Source organism: Ylistrum balloti, unplaced genomic scaffold, assembly GCF_031769215.1.
Source record: "Ylistrum balloti isolate Yb309-2 unplaced genomic scaffold, AGI_CSIRO_Ybal_v1 Utg370258, whole genome shotgun sequence".
Lineage (NCBI taxonomy): Eukaryota > Metazoa > Mollusca > Bivalvia > Pectinida > Pectinidae > Ylistrum > Ylistrum balloti.
In genome coordinates, this window is record NW_026782204.1 from 90,889 (window position 1) to 113,072 (window position 22,184).

At 35.1% G+C, this 22,184-nt stretch overlaps 1 protein-coding gene across 1 annotated transcript in view; it reads left to right on the forward strand.

Moving 5' to 3' along the window:
• Window positions 1–6,757, forward strand: part of LOC132552575 (G-protein coupled receptor 161-like) — a 49,736-nt gene extending 42,979 nt beyond the window's left edge. The window contains exon 2 of the mRNA XM_060216760.1: window positions 6,505–6,757. The gene's annotated coding sequence lies outside the window, so the exon portion shown is untranslated. The remainder of the gene's footprint in view (window positions 1–6,504) is intronic.
• Window positions 6,758–22,184: the final 15,427 nt, after the last annotated feature.

Below are 22,184 nucleotides of genomic sequence, written 5' to 3' on the forward strand. Positions count from 1 at the left end.
AACCATTGATATAACGAGACTTGTTCGTAAATATCGAAACTTCGAGATCATGTCCCTTCATAATGGTTACGCTGCGTAAAATAAAACATTGATATAACGAGACTCGTTTGTATATATCGAGATAAATATTGTTTACCTGAGTCTGTGTAGAATAATAAACAATGAAATGACATCTTTAGGCGTGTAACAAATAAAAAATGTCTTTTTCCATGTTTTATATTAACAACTTTTAATTTTTTTCTTGTTTATACCCGTGAACGAGAATTGACCAAACATCGAAATTTCGGTTATTAGCGATCCGCTTATTGTAACGTGAAATTTGTGAATGGGACGAGTAAAAACCCATCCGTAACTTCAAGTTTCAATATTTATGTTAGTAATGGCGTTCCATATTTTTCTACCTTTGATCTATTTATAGCTCACAGTGGCGATAAAAATGGGCTCTTGCAGGTAGATTAGATCTATTTATAGTATCGTTCCAAGTTCGTTGCCCGGTGAAGGAAATATCTCATCTTTTTGCCATATGTGAGTAAATTTTAGCTTTTTGGTTGATAGTTCCTTTCAGGCCAGTGCATCCGTATATCCATCAAGGGAACATTGGTCGGCGTCCAAGAGATTCCGATGGTCTAGTGACATGTCTGAGACAGTTTCCGGAAAAATCAGCGACGTCTTTATCCGTAATGATGTATTTCTAAAAAAATGTCAGACACTTACTGAAATGTGCCGAAAGGAATGCTTGATGGAAAAATGATATGCTAAAATACTTTATCAAAGACCAGGAGGGTGTCAGGCATGATGTTAATGTGTTCCCGTGCACTTTCTATGTTCGTCACATGACTATACACACAGATGGTTTCTGACTGGTTAGACGATTTACAAGTTTAGAAGAGGTCAATGGTGTCTGAAGTATGTACAAAACGTAATTATAATGTTTAAACGGGAGAAAACTACAAGAAAATTGCATCTAACATTTATTTCCATCAATTAAGTTGTGAAATGGAAAAATACGTACAGATGCATTGATTGGCGGAACCAGCATAATCACTCAACCATGAATTAGTAAAACTAATCCTCTGGAAAGCTGAACAAAAAGGCATTGTTAACGTTATTCATGCTGTTATACGAAATTGAGGAATGCGAATTTATCATACTGTTTAAATAGCTTGTCCTGGCTATAATTGTTTATTTGGGGAAGGCGACGCGTCAGAAGTCAGGACGTCCGTCAAAATGAGGAAAACACCCAGAGTAAAGGCCCTTTTGTGAAATTCTGTTCTGTGTTTTCGTCAGTCAAATTACTTCCTTGTCCTGTCAACTACAATTACCAAAACTCGCTCTAATTATGCATTTCTGGTAGAGTACAGTGAAGTTGCATAAGACAACGCAAAATAGAAAGAAAGAAAGAAAGAAAGAAGGGAAAAATACTTAAGATTATCATTTATTGTAGGACCAGCACAATATATATCTATTATTTATGCATTATTTTTCACTCCAGGTTTGAAATAATGGAAATTTGTTATGTTGATTTTTCCTTTGAATTGATTGTCATCGCATTAATTTTTTTACATATGACGTTTCGGTGAATACAATATGTTAGATCAGAGCAGGTATAAAGTGGACGATGTAATTTTTCGGCTTCATTATATATACTCATATGTAAACGAAATGTTGTTAAACTTATAGGATTAATTATAGCATAAGACTTACTCAAGTCAATTTAAGTATACAAACAGCAAGACAAAGTGTTGTGTACATGTTCTGCTTGTTCTGTGTCTGTATGTCCCAACAGCTCGTTTGTATATTTGATTTGCTACATTGAATCAGATAAACTTCGTTACTTCTCCGCTTTTACCATAAAAGACGACCCAGACAGAGAGGCATAACGAAGTGAAGGTAAATCGAAGCCTACAGATCGTGCGTTTTTCTAGCTAAATAGCCTGGCTCGTTACCAATAAGGACAACAACTTTAACGAAACACAGAGCTGTAATGAGTGGCACTCAAGCTTTAAGCTACTGTAACCTCCATTTCAAATTCTCCCATTGTATTTCCTACTGCGAGAAATTGTATCAATATTTTTAAATCAATATTGAAAATAATTTATAATTAGAACGAAACTTGCAACGTGTGATGTTGCGTTCTCTTTAGATCGATCGTAGTCCTATATTTAGACGGCCTCGACCTCGTTTCTGTTGCCCTTTCTGCACTGTAAATGTCTCGGATCACCGAATCTCGTCTCGCGCTCCCTTTCGGATATATTACCATGAAATTGATTAGATAGCTGAATAGATAAACTAATCAATGTTTCAGTGAATGGAGGAATCTGCAAATTCATATACAGATGTCCCTTCGTTAACTGAACAATTAGTCTCAAAGAATACATGTGACTGAATTTCAATTTTAATTCAGCGTTTATGTTGAATATTGAAATGATACTAACCATTGTCATAAAGGTTTTTCGTCTGTCATCATGAATGTATATATATATTTTTTATTTAATACAGCAAAGTAAGTTCAAATATGACACAATACACTGCAAAATTTGTTATGAAGACACTAGCAAAATGCAATATACACACAGCATAATGTATTTTCATCTTTGTATCTTCCCTGTTAGTTGATTTTTTATAACCTCTTTTGTCATTTTAAAGAAATTGGAGTTACATGCTTGGCTTTTGATCCCGTAATAACTGTCCTCTTCTTTTCTTTTCGTTTTTGGGAGTGACTGACATAAATTGGATGTCGATTATTTCCAAATGAGGACAGATGGGTAATATGTTGGCATCACTATTTCTTGTTATAAACAGGTTTCCTAGGAGATACCACTTCTCACTCTACAATCTCTAAACCACTTGAGATTAGATTATGAATATAACTTTCTGCCAACTCTCTATATGAATATTAATCACTTAGCATTTTGCCGATAGCACGACAAATAAACCAAAATAAAAACAGCTAATATCCAGGTAGCTTGTCACGTGACCGCGAAAGCTCATTACGATTTTAGATCGATGAAATCGACAAAGCTGTATCGTATTTGGAATGATAATGAGATTTGTTTCCCCAGAAACAGATTGGAGTAGTAAGAACATTTTACAGGTACAAGCACGCGACAGATTCTTCCCTCGTCATGAAATAGTTCAGCCATTCCATGAAATGTCATAAAACTTATTACCACAGTGAAAAATCATCTATAACGACCAGCTTTACGGCATGACCTCCTTCCTATAACAACCACCTATAAATTTCGACAACTTCGCTATAAGAATCATCTATACGTGACGACCACCTCGTTATCATGACTACATCTACGTGACGACACCTCGCTATAACGGCCACCTTTACGTGACGACAACCTCGCTATATCAAGTCTAAATGTCACGACCACCTCGCTATCACGACCACATCTACGTAACGACCACCTTGCTATAACGGCAACCTGTACGTGACGACTACCTCGCTATATCAACTGTCTATATGTCACGACCACCTCGCTATAACGACCACATCCACGTGACGACCACCTCGCTATCACGACCCCGTCTGCGTGACGACCACCTCGCTATATCAACCGTCTATACGTCACGACCACCTTGCTATAACGACCACCTATACGTGACGACCACTTCGCTATAGCGATCACAACATTATCACGACCACCTCGCTATAACGACCACCGCGGCATAACGTATGTTTCTCTATACATCTTTATATTGGATAGTCATGAAAACAGCCATCTTGATATTTCATCAGTTTGACGTCATTATCGATATCAAATCATAATAGGATAAATTATATAACCAATTCTTGCCGAATTTATTACTGACGTAACAAACGATCGGTTATAATGCTGCAGAAACAGTTATTTCCGAACGCATTCACTCACATGGAAACATATTGTGACCAGGGCCTGTGGCTGAGATGAATTTTGTGATCATGAATTTTTACACGTCCAACGATGTAACTTCAATTTTTATGTCCAACTTCATTAGAAACTTTCAGATAGTTCTAGTATTTAAAACACGTTCATTTGCCCAGTTTCCTTTTTATCAAATCCGTTGGCTACGTGTCTGGTTTGATATTTCTGTCAACAGTAAATTAATCTCACTGGAAGCCAGACGTTTGTGAGTAAACAAAACACATATAGATGGTAAGAAGATTCGGCATGCTAGTCCGACATGTGAAAACATACACAAGGTATATTTGGGATAAAGACTCAAATTGTCCATCTATAATAACAATCCTTGCAGTAGGTGTGTCGTAAATACATCCCATCTGTTCGTGAACATCGAATATACTAGGATATAGCGACAAACATGCAACGTACAGGATTTCCTTCAAACTATTACGAGAAAAAGTATATTTGAGTTGTAGATATACAGTAGAATTTTGTTCTTTTCGAATCCTTTTATTCAATTGAAAAAAATACATTTTTTTTCAAATTTCAAACATTTGCTAAACCCCCGGTATCAGAAAAAAATTGTTAAGAACCAAAACTAATATACTCGTTACAGTGAAATTATTGGATTTTAAGAATAGAACACAAACAATGGAGAGATAATTATGAAATAACAACATACTTCAAAAGTACACAAGAAATGATGACAAACTTCAAATGTACACCTGAATTGATGACATACCTCAAAAGTACATAGTAAATGATGACATATTTCAATAGTACACAACAAATGGTGACATACTTCAAAAGTACACACAACAAATGATGACATACTTCAAATATACACAATAAATGATAACATATTATAATAGTACACAACAAATGATGACATACTTCAAAAGTACACAACAGCTGATGACATACTTCACACGTACATAAAATCTGTATAGAAATATGTTTATGCTTTAATTCATTTAAGCAAATAACTACTGAGTGTTCCATTCGTGTCCTTAAAAAGAACTCCGACAAAAACAACTTGAAATCACTCACCTGGATCGGAAGACATGTGTATTGGAAATGATTGCACTTCCGTTTTTTGGCGACGTCATTAATATTGGGCAACTCACTTTGGTTCTACGGTGGCCCAGACATGTAATATATTTAATACCACGTCCAAATTTCATAAGAACAAAAAATATGAATAAGTCACTCATATTAAACCAAGAATAACATTCAATTCTTCAAAATCCATATTTCAGTCATGAAAATGCTTTTATTTTAATTTATTTAATCAATTTTTTTTCACCATTTAAAGTTTTCTGGAAGGTTTAGGAATAATATGTGATGGAAAATCAGTTGAATGCATCATGGCGTCTTAGAACTCTGACCTTTGTACAGTATTTCAAATGAACCCAATGGTTACATTCAATTGTGCATTCTCCCCATTTCTGATATTCAACAAAACCACTTCTGCAGATATGTTCAAAGGAACAACCCCTCCCTCTAATGGTATGATTTACAAGTCTGACTTCTTGCACTTGGTCCTGACCTGTCAGGTTCAAGGTCAGAGTGGTTCCCGGCACATTCATAAGCCCTGCTGCTTTTTTGACAGGCATGTTTTCTTCAGTGACTTGAAGATATCCATTCACAAAGGCATCCATTTCATAACGGCGACAATCTTTTTCCCCCACATTGCTTCTAAAAAAATGTGGAAAATGAAATTATGATTAAAAATTCGATTTTTTCCTAAGGATTGAACAAATCTGTAATTTTTCCTAAGTATTAAAAAAGAACATTTTTGAAAAAAGATTGGAAAAAAATCAGTGATTGTTCGTCACTATACAAGGAAATCAGATACCCTGATATAAGAATGTTGGGTGCGGGTTTCCGCATATACGAAAATTTCTGAGCAGGCCTGGCTTTGTAGTCACAACCTATTTATAGCTTAAGCAGATGACAACAAAACGCCGGTATTCGATGATAAAATCAACAACCGATGTTAGAGATTTTGGGGGACATTTAGATAAAGTGCACATTTCAACATTTTGTTTACACCAGCTCGTAGAACATGTTCCAGTGACTAAAAACATCCGGGTATGACGTAAGAAAGGTCAATAGTTCACAAGATACAAAATTGCCGTTCCGAATGATATAGCGGACAAGAACCGATGTCTAGATTTGAAAGATAATAATTTTTAAGATTTTGAATCAATATTCAAATTTCAATTCGCAGCTAATATTCATTTTAAAAAAGAAATAGAAAGTTTCATTAAAGTTGAATCAGAAAGTTGAAATTTGTGTAAGATCGCTTTAATACCTTATTCCAGTGAAATACAAAAATGTTTGAAGACTATACAAGTATAAATCTAAATACTAATGTTAATTGTGACGTCACAATGGATGTGATTAACTACATATCTTATAGCTTTAGGATATTCTTACTCGTCGGTAAAGTCTTTTGTGAAGACAAAATTGATTTGTCAGTGTTATATCACGATACGTGAAAGATATATGGTGTATTTTTGACATGTTTTAATGATGTATTTGTCTGTTGATTTGAAGATTTACAATGGAGAGATATTGGTTACCAACTGATTGTTGTCTCTTGCAGATTAGGAGCACGCGCAAGAGCGGATGCAGCGAGCAAGCCGGAAGTCGAGATGTATTGTGAGCCAAACAGCATCCACTAGAGGCATTTGTATTTCCAACATGATTTAGCAGAAATGAACATTTCAATCAGTAGCAAAAGCTGGCCTTTTCTACAGAACGAAATCAAAGCCTCTGGCATACACATGATGTCAGGATGACAAATGACGTCACAATACCTGAACCAAGTCAAAATAAAATGCATCAGAAACAATGCTTCATTCAATCGGTCTGAAATCAGACTGGAAATCGATATTCATAACTTTTAAGCAGACGCTGAAATTGATTTTTGTCCTTTGCTTCCGGTAGAGAAATCTGGATTACCACGCGATGGGAATAAGTGACGTCACGTGATATGGTTTTATGTATTTCAGTATGTACCTGTCATATCATCTTGACGTTAATCAGAAGACGAAATAATGATGTTGTGCGGATATTTTCTACGCGGGAACTACTGACCAAGGTTATCTATTTTGCACACAGCGATATTTTACCAATCACCTGATTTACATTTAAGGGGTTATGTGACATTTTACATTATGCAGTGATTTGTAATAGAGCTTTCTTCCATAAGATTTTAAATAAGATTAAAATCCATGTTTATTTGAGCAGTCTGATATTCTAGTCCAAACTAATTTGGTGTTTTAGTTATTGAGTTGTGATGTAACTGAATTCACGAACTTCATTGTAAATACCAGCCGTCCTTGAATGGTAGTGAGAACAAAATCAAGTTTTAAATTCACTAACATCGTTCCAATTTCTCTTCATTGTAGTAAAACATAAACAACAATGATTCCGGTAACTGGAGATCTCGCTTATTTATACGAACAGCTTTACATGCATAAGAATATCTAGATTTTATAACAGTCAGACACTTTATATACTTAAATTTCTTTCTTTCTTTATCTGTTATTGGACAATTGGACAGAGTATGGTACTTTTCGATGAAAAATTTTATTATGAATAAAATTTATCGAATGATAGGGAATTCGAATATACGACGTATGCTGTATTTGAGAAAATCAGTTCATTGAACCAGGACCATCCTGAAATATCCTTATATACACTGTACCATCGATTAGGGGTAGGACTTACTAGTTATTTAAAAACCAGCTTTAAGTAAATTTGGTTCAAACGGAAAAGAAGAAATCGTTAGTATTGAAAATGAAGGCGATATCGATGAATGCAAGGCTCCAGTTGCTCAAAGCTTGGTTACAGTAAGCAGTAGCAAATGGGTGGGTTTTTTTAGCCCACCATCATCAGATGAACAAGATTCATAACTTCAAAAACGTTTTCAATAATAGGTCAGTATTAGATTTATATATATTTCTTTTCTTTCTTTTCCAGTAAAGTAATGATCTATCTAAACTTTAAGGTTCCCATCAGTAAGAAACCGCTGGTTACTGGGCGGCAGGGAGTTGTTTAATGATAAAGTATAAACGGAAAAGGTTATTTCAATATTTTTTCGATGATTATTGTTTGATTTGTTCATAATTTGATCGTTCTATAGTAATCAACCAGAATGAATGACTAAGGTTAATTTAAAGCTCATATGCGGAAGTTTATAGGATAAGATTTTGGAGAAAAGTATCTAAAAATTAAACTCAAACAAACATGTTTCCTTTATAAAGAAAATTTAATCCCTTAACGTGCTGTGAATGTTTTAATTACAGTGTTGTAGATACGGACTAAGAGTACGCTTTTAACACAATTTATCTGGGAAAACATCATGCTTCCTGTCGGTAAATAACATTCAAATTTTTGATATTCCAGTTAATTTTCAAACAGGTCGATTTCACTCAGATTTTCTTCCTTTTTCTTGTCTCTGCATTCTCATCCCGATTTCAATTTTGATACATCATTGATTTTGATGTTTTCAGTTGACTTAATTCATATACTATATTGGTTTAATTTATTATTGTGCAGTTTAAATTTTGCTTGAGAACGAGTTCGATGGAAGAATTATATCACTGACCAATCTTTTAACAATACATTTTTATATAAGTACTGTTGGACTTAAACAACCAGATTTTATTTTAAACCATTTTTGTTTTTTGTATATATGTTTGTTTAAAAACTTTTAAGGCTGTGAAATTGCAAACATATTATAATATTTTTAAAAGATCGAAATACATGTATGCTATTTTCGAAAAACAATATATATATATATATGTATATTCGCATGTGTTCAGTCAAGTGTTGTGATAAAAAATGTGTGTATGTGTGCGAGTGTGTGTGTTTGTGATGTAGATACCAGACCAAGAAATCAAATACAGATAATACATTAAATAGTAACGTGTTAGATATTTTGAGATGTTTCCGTGATCAGTTTCCATGGTTTCACATTATTCACGGTTTCCCAGTTACGTTTTGAACAACAACAATGATTTAACAACTCAAAAAATACTCACGGAAATCGCCGTAAACAAATTACCGTGATTTTCTCATAAATTAATTACTGAGAAGTGATTGGGGTAGTTATATTTGATACATTTGAATATGGGAGAATAACAGTTTGATAACTTCATTTCTCATGACTGGAAAATTCTGAAGGACGTGTGGTCTGTTGTGTTGCCGATTTGTCTATGACAATATGTGCGAGTGGCTTCAGAAAGACAAGTCTCATTACACGTGGTTTCTCTAGGACAATAAGTCTCATTACACGTGGTTTCCCTAGGACATCAAGTCTCATTACACGTGGTTTCTCAAGGACATCAAGTCTCATTACACGTGGTTTCTCTAAGACAATAAGTCTCATTACACGTGGTTTCGCAAGGACATCAAGACTCATTACACGTGGTTTCTCAAGGACATCAAGTCTCATTACACGTGGTTTCTCAACGACAATAAGTCTCATTACACGTGGTTTCTCAAGGACAATAAGTCTCAATACACGACGGTTTCTCTAGGACTTCAAGTCTCATTACACGTGGTTTCTCAAGGACAATAAGTCTCATTACACGTGTTTTCTCTAGGACAATAAGTCTCATTACACGTGTTTTCTCTAGGACAATAAGTCTCATTACACGTGTTTCTCTAGGACAATAAGTCTCATTACACGTGGTTTCTCAAGGACATCAAGTCTCATTACGCGTGGATTCTCAAGGACAATAATTCTCAATACACGACGGTTTCTCTAGGACTTCAAGTCTCATTACACGTGGTTTCTCTAGGACAATAAGTCTCATTACAAGTGGTTTCTCTAGGACATCAAGTCTCATTACACGTGGTTTCTCAAGGACAATAAGTCTTATTACACGTGGTTTTTCAAGGACAATAATTCTCAATACACGACGGTTTCTCTAGGACAATAATTCTCATTACACGTGGTTTCTCTAGGACAATAAGTCTCATTACACGTGGTTTCTCAAGGACAATAAGTCTCAATACACGACGGTTTCTCTAGGACAATAAGTCTCATTACACGTGGTTTCTCAAGGACAATAAGTCTCATTACACGTGGTTTCTCTAGGACAATAAGTCTCATTACACGTGGTTTCTCAAGGACAGTAAGTCTCATTACACGTGGTTTCTCAAGGACAATAAGTCTCATTACTCGTGGTTTCTCTGGTTTCTCTAGGACAATAAGTCTCATTACTCGTGGTTTCTCAAGAACAATAAGTCTCATTACACGTGGTTTCTCTAGGACAATAATTCTCATTACTCGTGGTTTCTCTAGGACAATAAGTCTCATTACACGTGGTTTCTCTAGGACAATAAGTCTCATTACACGTGGTTTCTCCAGGACAATAAGTCTCATTACACTTTTTTTCAGAAAATTTGAAGCCTTATTAATTGTATTTATTGTAAAACACATTTCCCGTGTTTTTCCTCTTCATCGCTACGTGATCAGCAAATGAGAAGCATGTAATACAAACTATTATTTTAGGCTATATTTTTGCGATAATCACATTTCTCAAGTATTCAATGGTCTTGGATCATTGAGGGGGCGATTGTTGTCAGACGTTTTACTCTTTGCGACGATTTGGACAACTGAAGAAAGCTTGTAAGACGTTTTTATGGCAGATACTGCGGTAAGATAACAGAAAGCCCATCTGTGAATTCAGTCCTTAAAAAACAGCGATGACAATGAAAAGAATTTTGCTGTTAACCCTATAGTATTATTGCTGTATTCACAGTTATGTAAACGTCACTTTATGTATGTCACGTGACCACGGCCTAAAGTGTGTGTCCGTCTTGTCAAAAAGATACCAAACAAAATGTATCGTTGTCTCTGATTGCATCTGATCATTAAAGCTGTTTTAAAACTTGTTAGTTATTTCACGGATGGAAGCATGCGAGGGGTCTTCCTGTGGACAGAATCCGAAATCATACGTGGTTGGTCAGATGTCCGCATGCCTTACGCCAAGGTTGAAAGACGAGTGAGCTACCATTGCCCCACGCAGTCACTCATTTGATGACATTGTCCTGATGACATCACTTTATCTGATGACATTGTCCTGTTAACATCACTGTATCTGATGACACTGCCCTGATGTCATCACTGTATCTGATGACACTGCCCTGATGTCATCACTGTATCTGATGACATTGTCCTGTTAACATCACTGTATCTGATGACATTGTCCTGTTAACATCACTGTATCTGATGACATTGTCCTGTTAACATCACTGTATCTGATGACATTGTCCTGTTAACATCACTGTATCTGATGACATGTTAACATCACTGTATCTGATGACATGTCATCACTGTATCTGATGACATTGTCCTGTTAACATCACTGTATCTGATGACATTGTCCTGATTGTGTAACATCACTGTATCTGATGACATTGTCCTGTTAACATCACTGTATCTGATGACATTGTCCTGATGTCATCACTGTATCTGATGACATTGTCCTGTTAACATCACTGTATCTGATGACATTGTCCTGTTAACATCACTGTATCTGATGACATTGTCCTGTTAACATCACTGTATCTGATGACATTGTCCTGTTAACATCACTGTATCTGATGACATTGTCCTGTTAACATCACTGTATCTGATGACATTGTCCTGATGTCATCACTGTATCTGATGACATTGTCCTGTTAACATCACTGTATCTGATGACATTGTCCTGATGTCATCACTGTATCTGATGGCATTGTCCTGATGTCATCACTGTATCTGATGACATTGTTCTGATGTAAGGTATTTTATGGAACGCCTTTTATCTATTGGCCAGTTGAGATTAACAATATATTTTAAGAGGATATTCCGTGCCATTCCCCCTTTAAAAATCTTCCCGTTTTAGTTGATTGAAAAACTAACGGAAACAAAGTCATCAAGCTTTGTTTTATTTTGTACACTAAGCTAATATCTTTTCAACATCGTCAGGAAATCAAACCCTGTTGAGCAGGTCAAGGTCATCTATCTGATTTCTGTCTTTGTGAGTTCACTGTGTCCTACAGCGTTTTCTGGTAAAAAGGTCAAGGTTATGTTCACAAACTCAAGATGTATTACTTACCTTTACAACTCCAAGTCATCTTCAACACGTCATGGGATTTTTTAAATCTGTCAAATTGTTTTCATTGTTACAGATTTTTTTTCATTGTGTTGACTAGATCATATCATACTCGTAAAAACAAGGTGATTCGTCATATCCTGTCATCAAAAAAAATGGGACATATTGAATGTGATTCATTTAGCATGCAATGTGTTTTGTATAAATTTATCTGGAAGATTCCCTTCAACATATGATAGACTACTAGTTAATTGAGATCTTAAGTCAGTATAATATTTTAACTGACGGGAGAATAAGCGATAGGAAACATTGCACGGATTAAACCGCACGAGACTGTCAAATCAATAGATTTAGGCAATACATCTGTGATAAGAATCTAAAGTTGGCTTGGATGTGTACATGAAAAGCTAAAAAAGATTTTTTTTCACGATTTCAGAAAAGAGAGACGGGTGTATTTTTGTAGAAAAATCGGGATATATCTAATGTATTTGGTATGTTTCTGAGCGCAGAATCACGAAAATAACGCCATATAATTCTTATTACGATGAATTACAAGATAAAAATAAAGATTACGAGATAAACACATGAAATAAAACAATACAATGTAATAAACACGGTGGAAATAGTGTAGACCGCGAAGGGGGAGAGGAGGGGGGGGGGGTCCAGAAATATATGGTATGTACTGTACTGAGTTGTGACCAAGTTGTGATAATGAATTGTGATGAATATTTGTTTTACGTTGTACTATAATTATGATATATGATGCACTGTTGTGAGATACTTGTGACTAAACACTTGTATTGTTAACTAACTTATGAATGCCGGTAGTTAAAAAAGGCTCGTTAGACCACGTGACCCGAGTCATGTGATAGTCCAATAAATTATTGTTACAATATACAATATGCTTTCGTCTTTTTTATCTTTTAAACTGTTGGTTTATAAATGTGTACATCAAATATTGCTAGTTCAACAGTGATGAAATGTTAAGATAAATATTTTTGCAAGATGACACAAAGACCACGAAAAATCGCTGAGTATTAGTGTCAATACATATATAACAACAGCGCTGATAATTTCCCTTAATTAAGTTCGGGGTCAAGTATTTAAAACAATGGTTTTGGCTGGGATCAGTAAATCCAGAGTAACAAATTAATCCTGGTCAATTACCAACAGAATGACATTTTGTTTACAAACAAAACAAACAAATAAACAAGATGTGTTCTTCCGATTCTGAAGTCTTCCGTCACTGCTACATCCTGACAAAAATCTCAGACACTAACCACCTTAGTCTCGGAAATCACAAACAGAACCACGAGTGTGATCCCTAAGGACTGACTGTGGTCATAACGTCCGGATCGATAACCGTCCGCTGTGGCTGTTCCCGGAAATATGAGGAACGTCGAGCTATTTTTACTTTACCGTGACCGACGGTGGACCAAATTTCGCACGTGACGTTGAAATCTTTGAGATTCCACTTATCTTTGCCTACAACTCGGGAAACATCCACTGTAACAAACAGGAGACTAATTGAATTATCTCAACTCGGATATCGGACCGGAAGTTTGAATCCTATTTAAGTCAAAAGCTTCTTAGTCCGTGACGTTTGACGCACGGAAGCTTAACATTCAACAAGATCGCCGTTAGATAAGAAATCCAAATGATTGAACGATGTAAATATCTGTCGACTCTTTATGCATGTCCGGAATATAAATTTTATAAAAAAATTTTAGTTAATTTTTTTTTACTTGAATTTTCAATGCTGTTTCCTTCGTCGCTGTTATTTCCGTTCGGTAACGCTAGCAAGTTGCTACAATTTACATCAAGGCACATTGAGTTTATTTAATGACTTTTAAAACAAACCAAACACACCCTGAACTTACACACTAAAACTAATTTCGTTTTATTCCGTATTTTTTTATTTTAATTTTTAGTATTTATTTATTTAAAATAAGAAATGTGTTCATTTCTCAGATTTGAGTTCATTACCTATGTGTATTCTTTCTATTTTTTATAAATTGCTGTTTTTTAAATATCTCGCGAAGCGTCACTTTAAAACTGAAAATATAACACCATCTGCCTCTAAATCGTGCACGATGTTCCTCCGAATCGGGGTCAGGTTCGCCAGCAGATATATATATACAACTAGAGTACACTAGTAATTTTCCTAAGGCTATTAATAAAAATAGAAATGACTTCTCTATAATAGCGAAACAGAATTATTGGTGCGATATGGTTCAGTAAGCACATTTGATTGAAAGAAATGTAATAAACGAAATGTATGCTCCACCTTTTCCTGTCAATGATAAATAAGAAATGTCCATTTCTTCACTGAAATAGATCCACCAAATCTATTTCACTACACGCAATCACGTGATCAAAACGCACCAATAGCATTGACCTGGCTGACATACAGCTGATTTTCGTTAATTTCTCTCTATAACGATGCACTGTATGAGTGGCCATTTTAAATCTGTGTAATACCATACACGTTTGGTCTTACAGTGAATTTTGAAATCAAGTCATGAATCTGTAGAAAGCGTATTAAGTTGTGTGATTGTTTGTATACGCTGTTAAGTAGACAGTCATATTTCTGCCTCCCAGTTGTTTTATGTATTATTATCTCCCTTTTTGACAATTATTAGGACTAGTCGTGTTATTTTGTAAATCTACCGCCACGCAATGATCATGTCGAATTGAGATAACTACCAAGGCGAGTCTAATTTGATCATTTAGTCAACATCTGTGATATTATTCTTGAACTGACTTGATAGATAACCCCCCCCCCCCAAAAAAAAAAAAAAAAAAACCAGAAAGTTGTGCAAAATAACAGGAAGATATGCCAAAATGATTTTACAAAATTGTCTCAAAATCATTAATTTAGAGAAACGTTGATTTCTATGTATTTTTAAATTTTTACCGAAGTACATCGGATAATATCGCTGATTAACAGAAATTACCGGAAATTTCTTCATATTGAAACGAAACTAGAACATGTAATGTGCCTATTAACTAAGAAAAATGGCTTCATATTGAAAATTACAGTTTTGCGTGGGAAAAGTGAGTGGAGCTAACTTATTTGTAGGTCTGGCTCTTGTCTTAAAGCACCGGAGAACAGTCGGAATGCCTCGATAAGATATGAGACGACACTCGGAACTCACTGAATGGAAATCAAATGTCTTTATACGGAAATTAGTGTAGTCTGCAATGTTCGGAACGGTAAAGTGGCGCAATATTCAACTGCAAAGACCGGAGTGTTCGGAAAGATTCAGACTTCCGCTCATATCATTTCCACGGTTGAGTGTCATCAGAGGACTTTTTACATAGAGAAATCGAAACATGAGATAGCATCCCTATTACGTGTGGTTAATGAGCCGACAGTGTTTCACGTGAAGTCTCTCTACCAGAGAAGCGGGTTTTCTATATTAATTTTTATCTATCTCTTCTGTATGTGTAATGTGGATATTGATCGGTTACAATCGAATCATTCCCGCCTCAGACTGGCACAATCCTTTTACACCCTGTGCCTAGCAGATCACATAATAGCACAGCACTCTGAAATGATTTGGATAAAAAAAAACTGGTTAAGATATCATCAACTTTATATTTCTCTTAATGAAAGTTCCTGATGACAAATACCTTGTTTTTCATTATATATAAATTGATTGTTATAAATGTATAAGATAGAGTTTTCTGTCGATATGCAAATTAAATCAATCACGGATTCAAGCAAAACATTATTGAGAATTATTCTGCAATATCTTGAAAAAAATGAATGCGTAAAAAGATAATCCCCTTCAATAATTATTTTTTTTAAAATCATGTTCTGATATAACAATACGTCAAATAACGTGAGGCATTGTAGAGGCCTGTACGACCTCGTTTCACCGACGCATTGTGTCTCCGAGAAATGGACCGATCTAGAATATCGTGGTTGTGCCCTGAACAAGAATCTTTACACTATTGCTTTGAATGATATTTGGCGAACCTTCTGTATGTTGTTCAATGAGGTAGCCACCAGTTACTATAAAGAGTCCCCGCCTCCAAATGACCATAACTGTTAACGGCCATGGCTGAATGGTGTATGACTCGCTTTGCACGTCTAAAGACAACCGGGCCTCGACTTCAAATCACGTGACTGGTGTTATCTCACGCTCAGTTGATCAAGCTAAATTTAATATTTACATAAAAAAAACGTAACGAAATGACAAGCCACCAACGTTAGTAATGCTACGTAAACTTTTGATTTCAAACATTTAAAAGATCTAATCTTCATTTAGTGACAGATATAACCTATTCTTGAATTTATTACAATGTTTTATTTAATTTCTTGATATGAATAGATGTACAAAGTTATGTAGAAAAAAATGCTGAAAAAAATTATCTGTGTTAATAAATTATTTGAAATCTTTCGGAAACCGCTTCCTTATTTTTGCTGACTTGGCCCGAATCAATTTTAAATTTTATGATAATGTTTGTACCAAGATTATAAAGGAAATACGTGGTAGTACAACACCATCACACCAATGTAGCTTTTAATCTCGAACTTTGCTGTATAAGACAATGCCTATACGACAACTGGCGTAAGGTGGTTGAAAATATTTTTTTTATTTTCGTCTCTAGGTTTTGTATCTTTTTATTTTCTTTTTCTTCTTTTTATTCCTATTTTTGTAACAGTTGAAAAATAAGATATAACAGCTACGATGAGGTTGATCTTTACTTAAAATCTAGATCATATATCAGGTTGTAGAGAAGAAAACCCCTGTTTTACAACGCACATGCATTAGCTGCTTTTTAAATTTATATTTGGCGGTGAAATTCAGAATGCCTTCAGATTAAACATTTTTATCTCGATTTAGCATCGCCTCCTTAAACAAGTCTTATGTATCTTACCACAATTTATATACTGTACATTGTACTAAATGCATATATAATCATTACACTGCATTAGTATCTACGGGTATCACAAAATTGCTTCCAATCGTGCAGGTACACATTTGTCCAGCTCCACAGGATAGTGCAATCAGTGACCAATGTGTCATCGTCGAGAACATAGCCGCCGGGACAGGTGACAACATTTTATCCCTGCACTATGCCTCTGCTGACAAGGCTTTTTCATTTAATTTCTGTTGATTTGTATATGTATGAGTGCGTGTGTGGCCAACCTAGCCTGCTTAAGTATCGCTCTCCGACTTTGAAACAGCATTCTGGTAACATTAGTTAAACACGCAACAGTCTCGCCCAAAAGCTTTCAACACGCTGAGGAATTTGAACATGCACGATCATTAATTAAAGAATTGAAATTACGTGTTTTGAATTTAACACCAGATCGCTGAACATATAAACAGTCATTTCTACTAGAAAGACGTTTCGGGTCTACAGTCAGTTGTACTAGAAAGACGTTTCGGGTCTACAATAACTTGTACTAGAAAGTCGTTTCGGGTCTACAGTAAGTTGTATGAGAAGTCGTTTCTGGTCTACAGTCAGTTGTACTAGAAAGTCGTTTCGGGTCTACAGTAACTTGTACTAGAAAGGCGTTTCGGGTCTACAGTCAATTGCACTAGAAAGTCGTTTCGGGTCTACAGTCAGTTGAACTAGAAAGTCGTTTCGGGTCTACAGTGAAAGTCGTTTCGGGTCTACAGTCAGTTGTACTAGAAAGTCGTTTCGGGTCTACAGTCAGTTGTACTAGAAGGTCGTTTCAGGTCTACAGTCAGTTGTTTTAGAAAGTCGTTTCGGGTCTACAGTAACTTGTACTAGAAAGTCGTTTCGGGTCTACAGTCAGTTGTACTAGAAAGTCGTTTCGGGTCTACAGTAACTTGTATTAGAAAGGCGTTCCGGGTCTACAGTAACTTGTACTAGAAAGTCGTTTCGGGTCTACAGTGAAAGTCGTTTCGGGTCTACAGTCAGTTGTACTAGAAAGTCGTTTCGGGTCTACAGTCAGTTGTACTAGAAGGTCGTTTCAGGTCTACAGTCAGTTGTACCAGAAAGTCGTTTCAGGTCTACAGTAACTTGTATTAGAAAGTCGTTCCGGGTCTACAGTAACTTGTACTAGAAAGTCGTTTTGGGTCTACAGTGAAAGTCGTTTCGGGTCTACAGTAACTTGTACTAGAAAGTCGTTTCGGGTCTACAGTAACTTGTATTAGAAAGTCGTTCCGGGTCTACAGTAACTTGTACTAGAAAGTCGTTTTGGGTCTACAGTGAAAGTCGTTTCGGGTCTACAGTCAGTTGTACTAGAAGGTCGTTTCAGGTCTACAGTCAGTTGTACCAGAAAGTCGTTTCAGGTCTACAGTAACTTGTATTAGAATGTCGTTCCGGGTCTACAGTAACTTGTACTAGAAAGTCGTTTTGGGTCTACAGTAACTTGTACTAGAAAGTCGTTTTGGGTCTACAGTGAAAGTCGTTTCGGGTCTACAGTAACTTGTACTAGAAAGTCGTTTCGGGTCTACAGTCAGTTGTACTAGAAGGTCGTTTCGGGTCTACAGTCAGTTGTTTTAGAAAGTCGTTTCGTCTAAAGTCAGCCTTTGGTCACGCAATCGCAGCTGAAAATAATCCCTAGGAAAATTACTCCGCGCTGTGTCGGAAAGATAAAATTATTTTAATATGACTTATTTACTGCAAAAAAAATAATAATCACATATACATTTTGTGCAAATATGAGAAAAAATTCATACCGAGTTTTGATACAGCTCAGCATGCAACAGGACGGATGTTTCTTTGAAGTTAAATCCAGCCAGCTGTGTGGACTGGAACAATTTGGACACAAGACAGATAACTTCCCTTGGTTGGAGTTCTTTTATCATGGAGGGTAATTAAATATGCTGACAAGCCGTGATATCTCAGCTTTATCTTACACAAGTAGCTTTCCCCGTACCATTTATCACAACAAGAATTCAGTGGCTCTATGTTTTAATTTTTATTTTACTAACAACATTAATCGCGCAACGTGTGTGTCATTTTAATCATCTATAACGCTTGTGCTGTTTAATCAAGAAACGTAAGATTTCAGAGATTTTCCTGATACGAAAGTGATAATAGGGATTTCGTCAACTGCATGATAGGTCATTAGGCATTAGGATTTCGGATCTTTTTTAATTAATATCTTATTTCGGTATTTCTTGTTATTGTGTTGAATTTTTAGTTTTTGTTTTATTTTTTAATTATTTTTTTTGTTTTGTTTGTTTGCTTTATATTGTTGTTTTTGTTTGTTTTTTGTGTGTGTCTGTTTGTTCTTCTTTCTTATATCATGGCTGAGCTAATTCGATTTCGTATTTTTTTCACTTTGATGATTTTTTAAACGGTTGAACATGCGGAGATCTGATTGATTTTTCATGGGAAGATACACATTTCAAATATCAATTTTGAATCATACAATTTTAAGATTTGTAGAATGTAGAAGAGAAGACTACATCATTGGTGTGAAGGACGTATTACACCAGCATACACAACTATTCAAAAGCCGTATAAAATGTTAAACTGGAAGTAGAACTTTAACCTTTAATTCTAGCTACCAAGAAAATATAATCCTAGGAAAAATTGTCTTACAAACGGACAAACAATCTTTGAACGAAATGAGGTCAATGATTTCTGGCAGATTGATATCAGTAATGATTTGGCAATTTCGCTACGATGATCTATGTTAATTGTACGGTCGTTAGGTGCTTAATGAATCGAAAATGATACCGAATTAATCCACGGCGATAATATAAAAAAACGATGTATTTTTCTTCCTGTCATGATTCGAAAAATCAATAATTACAGCGCGCGATTGTGACATTAAAATTGGGTTTAATAACAATTTCAGAGAATTTTTTTTCAATATCATATGTAATGAATTTATAATTGTTTTAGTAGATTTTAAGTAATGAATTTATAATTGTTTTAGTAGATTTTAAGTAATGAATTTATAATTGTTTTAGTAGATTTTAAGTAATGAATTTATAATTGTTTTAGTAGATTTTAAGTAATGAATTTATAATTGTTTTAGTAGATTTTAAGTAATGAATTTATAATTGTTTTAGTTGATTTTAAGTAATGAATTTATAATTGTTTTAGTAGATTTTAAGTAATGAATTTATAATTGTTTTAGTAAATTTTAAGTAATGAATTTATAATTGTTTTAGTACATTTAAAGTAATGAATTTATAATTGTTTTAGTAGATTTTAAGTAATGAATTTATAGTTGTTTTAGTAGATTTTAAGTAATGAATTTATAATTGTTTTAGTAAATTTTAAGTAATGAATTTATAATTGTTTTAGTAGATTTTAAGTAATGAATTTATCATTGTTTTAGCAGATTATGAAATTCTAATTTGTAGTGAGAAGAAACATGAGATTGCCAATTGCACATGAGAAAAGAATGTATGATCGAGAGAAGTGAGCAAGCGAAAAAGGAGAGAAATGAGGGATTAATGGTAAACAGAAAAGAGATAGAAAGTTGAAATTTGAGAGGAGAAAGAAATTGGGGGCGGTGGATCATGGATAAGGGAGTGGGGAAAAGGTGGGGAGGGGGGAAGGGAAGCAAGGTTTTCTTTAATTAATTGACAGAGAAGCGACAAAGAATGAGAGAACGTTATGAAGTCAAACGCGCAAAAGCACTAATGCACTAGGACTTCGGAGAGTGTAAGGAAGAAAGAGAAAAGAGTACAGTGATAAAGAAAGTAGAGCTGATGGATGTATCGACTTTATACCTACCTGAAATTTTTTGGAAATAAATAGAGAGCAAATTAATAAGTGGGGCTCAAGGGACTCGAGGTAACGTTCTGTGATAGTGCGAAGAATTTAACCTGAAGGGAGAAATACGGAATGAGTGAACGCTGACATACAGCATATATATATATATAAGAATATAAATCAAGCATTTTAGCTGAAGTTGAACCTGGTTTATCTTCCAACAGCAACGCAATCAATATCTTCGGCTCAAAGTTAATAACTAATACTGATTAATTAATTCGTTCAACGTATTCTAGAAACTATGATAATGACGTCAGCGGCAGGCAGTAAAGCCGATATCGCTACAAAGAGTTGTCGTTCGTTATCATGTAAGGAACGACAATTCCATTTAAAGTTGCGACGACTTTTAGAGGAGAAAATAGGAAAACGATAAGGCAAACACAACGTCTTATCGTTGCTTATCAAAACCTTGAGAGGATCTCTTCTTATTGCAGAAATTCATATGTGCCACATTGCATAGTAATTATAGAAATGGATGTTGGTCGCTCACGTAATATAAACCGATGTGATTTTTTAACAATCTAGTTAAAACACGTTGTCTGTAGCATGATATCAGGATTTTGCCTCTTTTTCTTACTGTTGTATAATATAGAAACGATGACAGTTTTGGACACAGCTATAATCTAACAAAATACCGTAAAAGGAGACCTTCATGATAAGTTTGAATGTATGAGCTCTAAAATGTTGTGTACAACCTACCGGAATCTGACATGATTTTTTATATTCTTACTTGCTCTCATATGTCAATGTGAGAGCTTGAAAAATTCTGTACCGTATTTTCTTCGCATCATATGAGCGATGCGTGATCATGTTCAGACCTTTTCTCTCTCGTAGTTACTCTTTTTGGCGTTGGTGCCTATTTAAACAGCTGGATAGACTGGTAGAATGCTGGAAATGTTAAAAACCCGATAACCACGAGTATCGTTTAATAATCAATGAATTGTCAATTGTTCATACTTGTCATATCTATATTCATCATTTCATTGTTCTTTGGTAAACAGGATGTCTTCTGTTTCATGTCTATTGATTGTCCATGTCGTTGGACGAGTAAACAATACGGCTGTTGTAAATCATAAACATAATCACCAGACAAAGACGATACTTACACGTGTTACTGGGAAGTACTGTTAATCGTCGATGTGTCCATCTGCTGCGGCTGCCGACAATTTAAATATTATCCTTTCTTGACCTCGTTTGACCCCGAACGAGCGTTGACCTTTTCCATTTTCATTAAATGTTCTATTTTATATACAAAGACGTTAAAACCCCAATATACGTAACATTCACCAAAACTTTAGTGTAGAATCACACATAATTATTGAGATATTCTCTGAGATGTAGTTAAAATTAAGTTATTCAAACAATAGTTACCATGACTACGTGCATAAAGTATTGATATATGAGCAGTTGAAACTCGCTATTTGTAAACACACCTCCGTTT